Below are 16,662 nucleotides of genomic sequence, written 5' to 3'. Positions count from 1 at the left end.
AATTTCAGTAGACGGCAAGACATTTTTAGCCTGGCTGACCATGTGAGGCACTCTGGAAACCCTATCTGGAAACCCTGCCTTGCTCACTTTCATTTACTCTCATATTAATCAGCAATATCCTGCATGTTTCTTTGCACACATTGGTTGTCATGAGGTGCCTCTCTCACCTTGAGTAATGCATTTGATACACCCCCCACAATGTTACTGACAAGATGAATGGTTAACAAACATGTAGCTACAGTACCTGCATGGTCTATTCAATTTCAAAAGGTGTAAGCAACCAGCGCCAGATCCTGGTGTCTCTAAAGGTCAGTGAACAAACTAGGCAACTGAACACTTGATTCCCTGCACATGCTTAAGAGTAAAAAATTATGTTGAATGCTTCTACCATAAGGGTTTTATCAACAATTTCCAGATTTTTGTAATGCAGCATGAAATATTGCAATATAGTACATACATAAACCATTCCAACTACTTTATGGTGTTTCCCAAAACTCCACTGGCCTTGTGATATATCAACATTTAACACATTCAGTTTGTTAATAGACTAATCCAAACACTTTCCAAGTCCAGTCATCCATACAGTATGTCTTATTATTTTAGTCAGTTAGCAATGCGTATGAGACACAACCACGTTGCCCTGACCAAGGCATGCAAGTAATTCTCCACAACAACTCAGAACACTTTGTGTCCATCGGTTAATTGTCTTTTGAAGCCATACCTCAATTTCATATTTCAGTTATAAAGACAATATTGTGTATGTTCTATTTCTGCTTGTGAGCTGTTTGCATACCAGACTAACAAACTTGAGTCAAGGAATGTATAAGACAAGAATTTCCATGTGGTTCTTGACAGTACGGTACATGATGGAATTGTTAAGATGAGTACATGACCTTGGGTAAGTAGAAAAGTAAGCAGTGTCAAATTATTGCTTTTAAGGGGAATGCTGCTGTTTTTGTGGTTTAGAGCAGTTGTACTATAGTCTTGCGATGCCAGACTTTGGAGATCTCTGCCTCCGAAAGATATGTTTTTGTCTTTTTCATTTTTTGTCTTAAAATTAAAATCAAAATAATCCATAATGACAAATGGAAAACAGGGGTTTAGACATTTGTGGTAATTTATTAAAAAATCAAAATGTAAAATATCATACAGTATACACACACTGATATGACACCCAAAAGTGAGCTGAGGTGCATTTTGTTTCCACTGATACTGCTTGAGATGTTTCTTCAAATGAATTGGAGTCCACCTGTGGTAAATTCAATGTATTGGACATGATTGGGGATTGCCAACACCTGCCTATACAAGGTTCCACAGTTGACAATGCATGTCAGAGCAAACGCCAAGACATGGGTTCAAAGGAATTATCTGCAGACCTCAGAAACAGGATTGTGTCAACTACCAAGACTCTTTCTAGACCTGGCTGCCCGGCCAAACTGAGCAATCGGGGAAGACGGGCATTGGCCAGGGAGGTGAGCAGGTACCCGAGGGTCACTAACAGAGCTCTAGTGTATCCTTGTGGAGATGGGAGATCCTTTCAGAAGATGAACCATCCAGGCAGCACTCCACCAATCAGGCCTTTATGGTAGAGTGGCCAGACGGAAGCCACTCCTTAGTAAAAGGCACATGACAGCCTGCTTGGAGTTAGCCAAAAGGCACCTCTCAAACCATGAGAATAAAGATTGTCTGGTCTAATGAAACCAAAATGGAACTTTTTGGCCTGAATACCAAGCGGCACATCTGGAGGAAACCAGGCACTGCTCATCACTGGGCTAATACCATCCCTACAGTGAAGCATGATGGTGGCAGCATCATGATGTGGGTTTTTTTCAGCAGCAGGAACAGGGTGACTAGTCCTGATAGAGGGAAAGATGAATGCAGCTAAGTACACCGAGATCCTTGAAGAAAATCTGCTCCAGAGCACTCTGGACCTCAGACGGGGGCAAAGGTTTACCTTCCAACATGACAACGACCGGAAGCACACAGCCAAGAGAACAAAGCTTGGCTTTGGAGAAAATCTGTGAATGTCGCTGAGTGGCCCAGCCAGAGCCCAGACCTGAATTCAATTGAACATCTGTAGAAAGTGCTGAAAATGGCTGTGTACCGACACTCCCCATCCAACCTGACTGAGCTTGCAAAGACATGCCAAGAGGAATGGGCAAAAATCTCCAGAAACAAGTGTGCCAAGCTCATAACTTCCTTCCCAAGACGCCTTGAAGCTGTAATCGCTGCCAAAGGTGCATCAACCAAGTATTAGGCTAAGGGTGTGTACAGATATATAACCCCTAAATAACCTATTTTTGCCAGTAAAATTAAAATTGCATATTTTCTAAAAACCTGTTTTCACTTCGTCATTATTGGCTATTGTGTGTAGATGTTTGAGGCACAAAAATGAACTCAAATCTATTGTAGAATAAGTCTGTGACGTAATAAAACGTGGAGAACGAGAAAGGGGTGTGCAGACTTTCCGTCTTCACTGTATGTATACATAGATACCGCATCGGCTGCTGTTGTCCATCCGGTGTCCATGTGTCTGCCGGTCCACCATATTGGGTCAGGAAAGATCCGCTAGTATTAGCTCTCATGACTAAACATTAACCTTATGAATTGCCACAACCTCCTCTGGGACATGCAGGCTATTGTCTATGAATAGGAAACATCAAATGTATAAATAAATAAATACAAATCAGTTGCCATGTCAGAAATATTGTTAATCTCAAATATTTTATTATACAATTTCGTCTTCATTAATTCATTTCCATACAATACTAATTCTAACTAGGGCTGCGAGCAGCAGTGAGCGGGCCCTCGCACCCCATGCGTGTCGGGGTGTGGCGCCGTTAAAGGGTGTGCTATTTCGGTGTGCAGTACTGAGAGAAAGTTTCTGTCGCCAGTAGGTGGCGCTCTAAGCGTGACTCAATACCGAAGCATAGATGTGTTCAGGACGGTACCTTGATGAAGCGTGAGAAATGTTGAGTAAATTGGATAACGTATGTAGGAGTTATGAGGACTTCCTGTTTCACCAGTAGGTGGCGCTGTAGGTATGACGCAATACTGACTTACAGAAGTGTTCAAGATGCGACCTTCATCAAGCATGAGCAATTTGGAGTAAATCGGATAACATATGTAGGAGTTATGAGTACTTCCTGTTTCACCAGTAGGTGGCGCTGTAAGTGTGACTCAATACCGACGCATAGATGTGTTCAGAAGGTGACCTTCACGAAGCGTCAGCAATTTGGTGCAAATTGGATGATGTATGCAGGAGTTATGAGGACTCCCTGTTTCACCAATAGGTGGCGCTATAAGTATGACACAATATGGACACATAGATCTGTTCAGGACCGAACCGTCATGAAGCGTGAGATATATCGGACAAATTGGATAATGTATGGAGGAGTTATGAGGACTTCCTATTGACGCAATACTGACACATAGATGTGTTCAGGACAGAACCGTCATGAAGCGTGAGATATATCGGACAAATCCGATAATGTATGGAGGAGTTATGGGGACTTCCTGTTTCACCAATAGGTGGCGCTATAAGTATGATGCAATACTGACACATAGATGTGTTCAGGACAGAACTGTCATGAAGCGTGAGATATATCGGACAAATTGGATAATGTGTGTAGTAGTTATGAGGACTTCCTGTTTCACCAATAGGTGGCGCTATAAGTATGATGCAATACTGACACATAGATGTGTTCAGGACAGAACCGTCATGAAGCGTGAGATATATCGGACAAATTGGATAATGTATGGAGGAGTTATGAGGACTTCGTGTTTCACCAATAGGTGGCGCTATAAGTATGACGCAATACTGACACATAGATGTGTTCAGGACAGAACCGTCATGAAGCGTGAGATATATCGGACAAATCCGATAATGTATGGAGGAGTTATGGGGACTTCCTGTTTCACCAATAGGTGGCGCTATAAGTATGATGCAATACTGACACATAGATGTGTTCAGGACAGAACCGTCATGAAGTGTGAGATATATCGGACAAATTGGATAATGTATGTAGGAGTTATGAGGACTTCCTGTTTTACCAATAGGTGGCTCTATAAGTATGACGCAATACTGACACATAGATGTGTTCAGGACAGAACCTTCATGAAGCGTGAGATATATCGGACGAATTGGATAATGTATGGAGGAGTTATGAGGACTTCCTGTTTCACCAATAGGTGGCGCTATAAGTATGATGCAATACTGACACATAGATGTGTTCAGGACAGAACCGTCATGAAGCGTGAGATATATCGTACAAATTGGATAATGTATGTAGGAGTTATGAGGACTTCCTGTTTCACCAATAGGTGGCGCAATAAGTATGATGCAATACTGACACAAAGATGTGTTCAGGACAGAACCGTCATGAAGCGTGAGATATATTTGACAAATTGGATAATGTATGGAGGAGTTATGAGGACTTCCTGTTTCACCAATAGGTGGCGCTATAAGTATGACGCAATACTGACACATAGATGTGTTCAGGACAGAACCGTCATGAAGCGTGAGATATATCGGACAAATTGGATAATGTATGGAGGAGTTATGAGGACTTCGTGTTTTATGGCGAAATGTCAAACTTTGGCGGGGCGCCACGGCAAGGGTGTTTGGTGAAAACTCATTTTTTTGGATAACTTTTGATCACAAAGGTCTTAAGATGAAGCTGACCCGATATGAAGTTGATCGGATGAAATCTGTAGGAGGAGTTCGTCAAAGTACGAGGCATGGAAATGGTCAAAACAAGGACAAAATGGCACATTAAGAGCAAAATGGCGGACTTCCTGTTGCATGTTGGGTATAGCTCCAAGAGACATCTTAGTGTGGCTCGATGAAATACATATGCCCACCGAATTTCGTTCGCCTACATCAAACTGAAAGGTGGGGCTCGCCATTTTAATCTTTCCAGGGGGCGCTCTTGAGCCGTTTTGCCACGCCCATTTCCGTCACCAATGAAATATCAGATTTTCACCGGGACTGATGTATCTGCAAAGTTTCATCCGTTTTCATCGATGTTTAGGCCGCCAAAAAGGCATTTGTTTGGGGAGAAGAAGGAGAAGGAGAAGGAGAAGGAGAACTAGGGCTGCGAGCAGCAGTGAGCGGGCCCTCGCACCCCATGCGTGTCGGGGTGTGGCGCCGTTAAAGGGTGTGCTATTTCGGTGTGCAGTACTGAGAGAAAGTTTCTGTCGCCAGTAGGTGGCGCTCTAAGCGTGACTCAATACCGAAGCATAGATGTGTTCAGGACGGTACCTTGATGAAGCGTGAGAAATGTTGAGTAAATTGGATAACGTATGTAGGAGTTATGAGGACTTCCTGTTTCACCAGTAGGTGGCGCTGTAGGTATGACGCAATACTGACTTACAGAAGTGTTCAAGATGCGACCTTCATCAAGCATGAGCAATTTGGAGTAAATCGGATAACATATGTAGGAGTTATGAGTACTTCCTGTTTCACCAGTAGGTGGCGCTGTAAGTGTGACTCAATACCGACGCATAGATGTGTTCAGAAGGTGACCTTCACGAAGCGTCAGCAATTTGGTGCAAATTGGATGATGTATGCAGGAGTTATGAGGACTCCCTGTTTCACCAATAGGTGGCGCTATAAGTATGACACAATATGGACACATAGATCTGTTCAGGACCGAACCGTCATGAAGCGTGAGATATATCGGACAAATTGGATAATGTATGGAGGAGTTATGAGGACTTCCTATTGACGCAATACTGACACATAGATGTGTTCAGGACAGAACCGTCATGAAGCGTGAGATATATCGGACAAATCCGATAATGTATGGAGGAGTTATGGGGACTTCCTGTTTCACCAATAGGTGGCGCTATAAGTATGATGCAATACTGACACATAGATGTGTTCAGGACAGAACTGTCATGAAGCGTGAGATATATCGGACAAATTGGATAATGTGTGTAGTAGTTATGAGGACTTCCTGTTTCACCAATAGGTGGCGCTATAAGTATGATGCAATACTGACACATAGATGTGTTCAGGACAGAACCGTCATGAAGCGTGAGATATATCGGACAAATTGGATAATGTATGGAGGAGTTATGAGGACTTCGTGTTTCACCAATAGGTGGCGCTATAAGTATGACGCAATACTGACACATAGATGTGTTCAGGACAGAACCGTCATGAAGCGTGAGATATATCGGACAAATCCGATAATGTATGGAGGAGTTATGGGGACTTCCTGTTTCACCAATAGGTGGCGCTATAAGTATGATGCAATACTGACACATAGATGTGTTCAGGACAGAACCGTCATGAAGTGTGAGATATATCGGACAAATTGGATAATGTATGTAGGAGTTATGAGGACTTCCTGTTTTACCAATAGGTGGCTCTATAAGTATGACGCAATACTGACACATAGATGTGTTCAGGACAGAACCTTCATGAAGCGTGAGATATATCGGACGAATTGGATAATGTATGGAGGAGTTATGAGGACTTCCTGTTTCACCAATAGGTGGCGCTATAAGTATGATGCAATACTGACACATAGATGTGTTCAGGACAGAACCGTCATGAAGCGTGAGATATATCGTACAAATTGGATAATGTATGTAGGAGTTATGAGGACTTCCTGTTTCACCAATAGGTGGCGCAATAAGTATGATGCAATACTGACACAAAGATGTGTTCAGGACAGAACCGTCATGAAGCGTGAGATATATTTGACAAATTGGATAATGTATGGAGGAGTTATGAGGACTTCCTGTTTCACCAATAGGTGGCGCTATAAGTATGACGCAATACTGACACATAGATGTGTTCAGGACAGAACCGTCATGAAGCGTGAGATATATCGGACAAATTGGATAATGTATGGAGGAGTTATGAGGACTTCGTGTTTTATGGCGAAATGTCAAACTTTGGCGGGGCGCCACGGCAAGGGTGTTTGGTGAAAACTCATTTTTTTGGATAACTTTTGATCACAAAGGTCTTAAGATGAAGCTGACCCGATATGAAGTTGATCGGATGAAATCTGTAGGAGGAGTTCGTCAAAGTACGAGGCATGGAAATGGTCAAAACAAGGACAAAATGGCACATTAAGAGCAAAATGGCGGACTTCCTGTTGCATGTTGGGTATAGCTCCAAGAGACATCTTAGTGTGGCTCGATGAAATACATATGCCCACCGAATTTCGTTCGCCTACATCAAACTGAAAGGTGGGGCTCGCCATTTTAATCTTTCCAGGGGGCGCTCTTGAGCCGTTTTGCCACGCCCATTTCCGTCACCAATGAAATATCAGATTTTCACCGGGACTGATGTATCTGCAAAGTTTCATCCGTTTTCATCGATGTTTAGGCCGCCAAAAAGGCATTTGTTTGGGGAGAAGAAGGAGAAGGAGAAGGAGAAGGAGAACTAGGGCTGCGAGCAGCAGTGAGCGGGCCCTCGCACCCCACGCGTGTCGGGGTGCGGAGCCGTTAAAGGGTGTGCTATTTCTGTGTCCAGTACTGAGAGAAACTTCCTGTCACCAGTAGGTGGCGCTCTAAGTGTGACTCAATACCGACGCATAGATGTGTACAGGACGGTACCTTGATGAAGCGTGAGAAATGTTGTGTAAATCGTACAAAGTATGTAGGAGTTATGAGGACTTCCTGTAAGCAGTAGGTGGCGCTATAATTATGACTCAATGCTGACGCACAGATGTGTTCAGGATGCGACCTTCATCAAGCATGAGCAATTTGGAGTAAATCGGATAACATATGTAGGAGTTATGAGCACTTCCTGTTTCACCAGTAGGTGGCGCTGTAAGTGTGACTCAATACCGACGCATAGATGTGTTCAGAATGTCACCTTCAGGAAGCATCAGCAATTTGGTGCAAATCGGATGATGTATGCAGGAGTTATGAGGACTTCCTGTTTCACCAATAGGTGGCGCTAAAAGTATGACCCAATACTGACACATAGATGTGTTCAGGACAGAACCGTCATGAAGCGTGAGATAAAGTGGACAAATCGGATAATGTATGGAGGAGTTATGAGGACTTCCTGTTTCACCAATAGGTGGCGCTATAAGTATGACGCAATACTGACACATAGATGTGTTCAGGACAGAACCGTCATGAAGCGTGAGACATATCGGACAAATCGGATAATGTATGGAGGAGTTATGAGGACGTCCTGTTTCACCAATAGGTGGCGCTATAAGTATGACGCAATACTGACACATAGATGTGTTCAGGACAGAACCGTCATGAAGCGTGAGACATATCGGACAAATCGGATAATGTATGGAGGAGTTATGAGGACTTCCTGTTTCACCAATAGGTGGCGCTATAAGTATGACGCAATACTGACACATAGATGTGTTCAGGACAGAACCGTCATGAAGCGTGAGATATATCGGACAAATTGGATAATGTATGGAGGAGTTATGAGGACTTCCTGTTTCACCAATAGGTGGCGCTATAAGTATGACGCAATACTGACACATAGATGTGTTCAGGACAGAACCGTCATGAAGCGTGAGATATATCAGACAAATTGGATAATGTATGGAGGAGTTATGAGGACTTCCTGTTTCACCAATAGGTGGCGCTATAAGTATGATGCAATACTGACACAAAGATGTGTTCAGGACAGAACCGTCATGAAGCGTGAGATATATCGGACAAATTGGATAATGTATGCAGGAGTTATGAGGACTTCCTGTTTCACCTATAGGTGGCGCTATAAGTATGATGCAATACTGACAAATAGATGTGTTCAGGACAGAACCGTCATGAAGCGTGAGATATATCGGACAAATTGGATAATGTATGGAGGAGTTATGAGGACTTCCTGTTTCACCAATAGGTGGCGCTATAAGTATGATGCAATACTGACACAAAGATGTGTTCAAGACAGAACCGTCATGAAGCGTGAGATATATCCGACAAATTGGATAATGTATGTAGGAGTTATGAGGACTTCCTGTTTCACCAACAGGTGGCGCTAAAGGTATGATGCAATACTGACACAAAGATGTGTTCAGGACAGAACCGTCATGAAGCGTGAGATATATCGGACAAATTGGATAATGTATGGAGGAGTTATGAGGACTTCCTGTTTCACCAATAGGTGGCGCTATAAGTATGATGCAATACTGACACATAGATGTGTTCAGGACAGAACCGTCATGAAGCGTGAGATATATCGGACAAATTGGATAATGTATGGAGGAGTTATGAGGACTTCCTGTTTCACCAATAGGTGGCGCTATAAGTATGATGCAATACTGACACAAAGATGTGTTCAGGACAGAACCGTCATGAAGCGTGAGATATATCGGACAAATTGGATAATGTATGTAGGAGTTATGAGGACTTCCTGTTTCACCTATAGGTGGCGCTATCAGTATGATGCAATACTGAAAAATAGATGTGTTCAGGACAGAACCGTCTTGAAGCGTGAGATATATCGGACAAATTGGATAATGTATGGAGGAGTTATGAGGACTTCCTGTTTCACCAATAGGTGGCGCTATAAGTATGATGCAATACTGACACAAAGATGTGTTCAGGACAGAACCGTCATGAAGCGTGAGATATATCGGACAAATTGGATAATGTATGGAGGAGTTATGAGGACTTCCTGTTTCACCAATAGGTGGCGCTATAAGTATGATGCAATACTGACAAATAGATGTGTTCAGGACAGAACCGTCATGAAGCGTGAGATATATCGGACAAATTGGATAATGTATGGAGGAGTTATGAGGACTTCCTGTTTCACCAATAGGTGGCGCTATAAGTATGATGTTATACTGACACAAAGATGTGTTCAGGACAGAACCGTCATGAAGCGTGAGATATATCGGACAAATTGGATAATGTATGGAGGAGTTATGAGGACTTCCTGTTTCACCAATAGGTGGCGCTATAAGTATGATGCAATACTGAAACATAGATGTGTTCAGGACAGAACCGTCATGAAGCGTGAGATATATCGGACAAATTGGATAATGTATGTAGGAGTTATGAGGACTTCGTGTTTTATGGCGAAATGTCAAACTTTGGCGGGGCGCCACGGCAAGGGTGTTTGGTGAAAACTCTTTTTTTTTTATAACTTTTGATCACAAAGGTCTTAAGATGAAGCTGACCGGATATGAAGTTGATCGGATAAAATCTGTAGGAGGAGTTCGTTGAAGTACGAGGCATGGAAATGGTCAAAACAAGGACAAAATGGCACATAAAAAGCAAAATGGCGGACTTCCTGTTGCATGTTGGGTATAGCTCCAAGAGACATTTTAGTGTTGCTCGATGAAATACATATGCCCACCGAATTTCGTTCGCCTACATCAAATTGGAAGGTGGGGCTTGCCATTTTAAATTTTCCAGGGGGCGCTCTTGAGCCGTTTTGTCACGCCCATTTCCGTGACCCATGAATTATCAAATTTTTCCCCGGGACTGACGTATCTGCAAAGTTTCATCCGTTTTCATCGATGTTTAGGCCGCCAAAAAGGCATTTGTTTGGGGAGAAGAAGAACAAGAAGAAGAACTAGTGCTGCGAGCAGCAGTGAGCGGGCCCTCGCACCCCACGCGGGTCGGGGTGTGGCGCCGTTAAAGGGTGTGCTATTTCGGTGTCCAGTACTGACAGAAACTTCCTGTCACCAGTAGGTGGCGCTCTAAGCGTGACTCAATACCGACGCATAGATGTGTTCAGGACGGTACCTTGATGAAGCGTGAGAAATGTTGTGTAAATCGGACAAAGTATGTAGGAGTTATGAGGACTTCCTGTAAGCAGTAGGTGGCGCTGTAGGTATGACGCAATACTGACCTACAGATGTGTTCAAGATGCGACCTTCATCAAGCATGAGCAATTTGGAGTAAATCGGATAATGTATGTAGGAGTTATGAGTACTTCCTGTTTCACCAGTAGGTGGCGCTGTAAGTGTAACTCAATACCGACGCATAGATGTGTTCAGAAGGTGACCTTCATGAAGCGTCAGCAATTTGGTGCAAATCGGATGATGTATGCAGGAGTTATGAGGACTTCCTGTTTCACCAATAGGTGGCGCTATAAGTATGACGCAATACTGACACATAGATGTGTTCAGGACAGAACCGTCATGAAGCGTGAGATAAATCGGACAAATCGGATAATGTATGGAGGAGTTATGAGGACTTCCTGTTTCACCAATAGGTGGCGCTATAAGTATGACGCAATACTGACACATAGATGTGTTCAGGACAGAACCGTCATGAAGCGTGAGATATATCGGACAAATCGGATAATGTATGGAGGAGTTATGAGGACTTCCTGTTTTACCAATAGGTGGCGCTATAAGTATGACGCAATACTGACACATAGATGTGTTCAGGACAGAACCTTCATGAAGCGTGAGATATATCGGACGAATTGGATAATGTATGGAGGAGTTATGAGGACTTCCCGTTTCACCAATAGGTGGCGCTATAAGTATGATGCAATACGGACACATAGATGTGTTCAGGACAGAACCGTCATGAAGCGTGAGATATATCGGACAAATTGGATAATGTATGGAGGAGTTATGAGGACTTCGTGTTTTATGGCGAAATGTCAAACTTTGGCGGGGCGCCACGGCAAGGGTGTTTGGTGAAAACTCAATTTTTTTGATAACTTTTGATCACAAAGGTCTTAAGATGAAGCTGACCCGATATGAAGTTGATCGGATGAAATCTGTAGGAGGAGTTCGTCGAAGTACGAGGCATGGAAATGGTCAAAACAAGGACAAAATGGCACATTAAGAGCAAAATGGCGGACTTCCTGTTGCATGTTGGGTATAGCTCCAAGAGACATTTAAGTGTGGCTCGATGAAATACATATGCCCTCCGAATTTCGTTCGCCTACATCAAACTGAAAGGTGGGGCTCGCCATTTTAAATTTTCCAGGGGGCGCTCTTGAGCCGTTTTGCCACGCCTATTTCCGGCACCCATGAATTATCAAATTTTTCACCGGGACTGACGTACCTGCAAAGTTTCATCCGTTTTCATCGATGTTTAGGCCGCCAAAAAGGCATTTGTTTTGGAAGAAGAATAATAATCCTTCGAAATACAATAGGGCCTCGCACCGCCAGTGCTCGGGCCCTAACTAGGGCTGCGAGCAGCAGTGAGCGGGCCCTCGCACCCCACGCGGGTCGGGGTGTGGCGCCGTTAAAGGGTGTGCTATTTCGGTGTCCAGTACTGACAGAAACTTCCTTTCACCAGTAGGTGGCGCTCTAAGCGTGACTCAATACCGACGCATAGATGTGTTCAGGACAGTACCTTGATGAAGCGTGAGAAATGTTGTGTAAATCGGACAAAGTATGTAGGAGTTATGAGGACTTCCTGTAAGCAGTAGGTGGCGCTGTAGGTATGACGCAATACTGACCTACAGATGTGTTCAAGATGCGACCTTCATCAAGCATGAGCAATTTGGAGTAAATCGGATAATGTATGTAGGAGTTATGAGTACTTCCTGTTTCACCAGTAGGTGGCGCTGTAAGTGTAACTCAATACCGACGCATAGATGTGTTCAGAAGGTGACCTTCATGAAGCGTCAGCAATTTGGTGCAAATCGGATGATGTATGCAGGAGTTATGAGGACTTCCTGTTTCACCAATAGGTGGTGCTATAAGTATGATGCAATACTGACACATAGATGTGTTCAGGACAGAAGCGTCATGAAGTGTGAGATATATGGGACAAATTGGATAATGTATGGAGGAGTTATGGGGACTTCCTGTTTCACCAATAGGTGGCGCTATAAGTATGATGCAATACTGACACATAGATGTGTTCAGGACAGAACCGTCATGAAGTGTGAGATATATCGGACAAATTGGATAATGTATGTAGGAGTTATGAGGACTTCCTGTTTTACCAATAGGTGGCGCTATAAGTATGACGCAATACTGACACATAGATGTGTTCAGGACAGAACCTTCATGAAGCGTGAGATATATCGGACAAATTGGATAATGTATGGAGGAGTTATGAGGACTTCCTGTTTCACCAATAGGTGGTGCTATAAGTATGATGCAATACTGACACATAGATGTGTTCAGGACAGAACCGTCATGAAGCGTGAGATATATCGGACAAATTGGATAATGTATGTAGGAGTTATGAGGACTTCCTGTTTTACAAATAGGTGGCGCTATAAGTATGACGCAATACTGACACATAGATGTGTTCAGGACAGAACCTTCATGAAGCGTGAGATATATCGGACGAATTGGATAATGTATGGAGGAGTTATGAGGACTTCCTGTTTCACCAATAGGTGGCGCTATAAGTATGACGCAATACTGACACATAGATGTGTTCAGGACAGAACCGTCATGAAGCGTGAGATATATCGGACAAATTGGATAATGTATGTAGGAGTTATGAGGACTTCCTGTTTCACCAATAGGTGGCGCAATAAGTATGATGCAATACTGACACAAAGATGTGTTCAGGACAGAACCGTCATGAAGCGTGAGATATATCGGACAAATTGGATAATGTATGGAGGAGTTATGAGGACTTCCTGTTTCACCAATAGGTGGCGCTATAAGTATGACGCAATACTGACACATAGATGTGTTCAGGACAGAACCGTCATGAAGCGTGAGATATATCGGACAAATTGGATAATGTATGGAGGAGTTATGAGGACTTCCTGTTTCACCAATAGGTGGCGCAATAAGTATGACGCAATACTGACACAAAGATGTGTTCAGGACAGAACCGTCATGAAGCGTGAGATATATCGGACAAATTGGATAATGTATGGAGGAGTTATGAGGACTTCCTGTTTCACCAATAGGTGGCGCTATAAGTATGACGCAATACTGACACATAGATGTGTTCAGGACAGAACCGTCATGAAGCGTGAGATATATCGGACAAATTGGATAATGTATGTAGGAGTTATGAGGACTTCCTGTTTCACCAATAGGTGGCGCAATAAGTATGATGCAATACTGACACAAAGATGTGTTCAGGACAGAACCGTCATGAAGCGTGAGATATATCGGACAAATTGGATAATGTATGGAGGAGTTATGAGGACTTCCTGTTTCACCAATAGGTGGCGCTATAAGTATGACGCAATACTGACACATAGATGTGTTCAGGACAGAACCGTCATGAAGCGTGAGATATATCGGACAAATTGGATAATGTATGGAGGAGTTATGAGGACTTCCTGTTTCACCAATAGGTGGCGCAATAAGTATGACGCAATACTGACACAAAGATGTGTTCAGGACAGAACCGTCATGAAGCGTGAGATATATCGGACAAATTGGATAATGTATGGAGGAGTTATGAGGACTTCCTGTTTCACCAATAGGTGGCGCTATAAGTATGACGCAATACTGACACATAGATGTGTTCAGGACAGAACCGTCATGAAGCGTGAGATATATCGGACAAATTGGATAATGTATGGAGGAGTTATGAGGACTTCCTGTTTCACCAATAGGTGGCGCAATAAGTATGATGCAATACTGACACAAAGATGTGTTCAGGACAGAACCGTCATGAAGCGTGAGATATATCGGACAAATTGGATAATGTATGGAGGAGTTATGAGGACTTCCTGTTTCACCAATAGGTGGCGCTATAAGTATGACGCAATACTGACACATAGATGTGTTCAGGACAGAAGCGTCATGAAGCGTGAGATATATCGGACAAATTGGATAATGTATGGAGGAGTTATGAGGACTTCGTGTTTTATGGCGAAATGTCAAACTTTGGCGGGGCGCCACGGCAAGGGTGTTTGGTGAAAACTAAATTTTTTTGATAACTTTTGATCACAAAGGTCTTAAGATGAAGCTGACCCGATATGAAGTTGATCGGATGAAATCTGTAGGAGGAGTTCGTCGAAGTACGAGGCATGGAAATGGTAAAAACAAGGACAAAATGGCACATAAAGAGCAAAATGGCGGACTTCCTGTTGCATGTTGGGTATAGCTCCAAGAGACATTTAAGTGTGGCTCGATGAAATACATATGCCCACCAAATTTCGTTCGCCTACATCCAACTGAAAGGTGGGGCTCGCCATTTTAAACTTTCCAGGGGGCGCTCTTGAGCCGTTTTGCCACGCCCATTTCCGTCACCAATGAAATATCCGATTTTCACCAGGACTGATGTATCTGCAAAGTTTCATCCGTTTTCATCGATGTTTAGCCCGCCAAAAAGGCATTTGTTTGGGGAGAAGAAGAAGGTAGAATAATAATCCTTCGAAATACAATAGGGCCTCGCACCGCCAGTGCTCGGGCCCTAACTAGTGCTGCGAGCAGCAGTGAGTGGGCCCTCGCACCCCACGCGGGTCGGGGTGTGGCGCCGTTAAAGGGTGTGCTATTTCGGTGTCCAGTACTGACAGAAACTTCCTGTCACCAGTAGGTGGTGCTCTAAGCGTGACTCAATACCGACGCATAGATGTGTTCAGGACAGTACCTTGATGAAGCGTGAGAAATGTTGTGTAAATCGGACAAAGTATGTAGGAGTTATGAGGACTTCCTGTAAGCAGTAGGTGGCGCTGTAGGTATGACGCAATACTGACCTACAGATGTGTTCAAGATGTGACCTTCATCAAGCATGAGCAATTTGGAGTAAATCGGATAATGTATGTAGGAGTTATGAGTACTTCCTGTTTCACCAGTAGGTGGCGCTGTAAGTGTAACTCAATACCGACGCATAGATGTGTTCAGAAGGTGACCTTCATGAAGCGTCAGCAATTTGGTGCAAATCGGATGATGTATGCAGGAGTTATGAGGACTTCCTGTTTCACCAATAGGTGGCGCTATAAGTATGAAGCAATACTGACACATAGATGTGTTTAGGACAGAACCGTCATGAATCGTGAGATAAATCGGACAAATCGGATAATGTATGGAGGAGTTATGAGGACTTCCTGTTTCACCAATAGGTGGCGCTATAAGTATGACGCAATACTGACACATAGATGTGTTCAGGACAGAACCGTCATGAAGCGTGAGATATATCTGACAAATCGGATAATGTATGGAGGAGTTATGAGGACTTCCTGTTTCACCAATAGGTGGCGCTATAAGTATGACGCAATACTGACACATAGATGTGTTCAGGACAGAACCGTCATGAAGCGTGAGATATATCGGACAAATCGGATAATGTATGGAGGAGTTATGAGGATTTCCTGTTTCACCAATAGGTGGCGCTATAAGTATGACGCAATACTGACACATAGATGTGTTCAGGACAGAACCGTCATGAAGCGTGAGATATATCGGACAAATTGGATAATGTATGGAGGAGTTATGAGGACTTCGTGTTTTATGGCGAAATGTCAAACTTTGGCGGGGCGCCACGGCAAGGGTGTTTGGTGAAAACTCAATTTTTTTGATAACTTTTGATCACAAAGGTCTTAAGATGAAGCTGACCCGATATGAAGTTGATCGGATGAAATCTGTAGGAGGAGTTCGTCGAAGTACGAGGCATGGAAATGGTCAAAACAAGGACAAAATGGCACATTAAGAGCAAAATGGCGGACTTCCTGTTGCATGTTGGGTATAACTCCAAGAGACATTTAAGTGTGGCTCGATGAAATACATATGCCCACCGAATTTCGTTCACCTACATCAAACTGAAAGGTGGGGCTCGCCATTTTAAACTTTCCAGGGGGCGCTCTTGAGCCGTTTT

The sequence above is a fragment of the Borostomias antarcticus genome (assembly GCF_949987555.1).
Source record: "Borostomias antarcticus genome assembly, chromosome: 5".
NCBI classification, from domain to species: domain Eukaryota; kingdom Metazoa; phylum Chordata; class Actinopteri; order Stomiiformes; family Stomiidae; genus Borostomias; species Borostomias antarcticus.
This window is presented reverse-complemented; position numbering follows the sequence as displayed.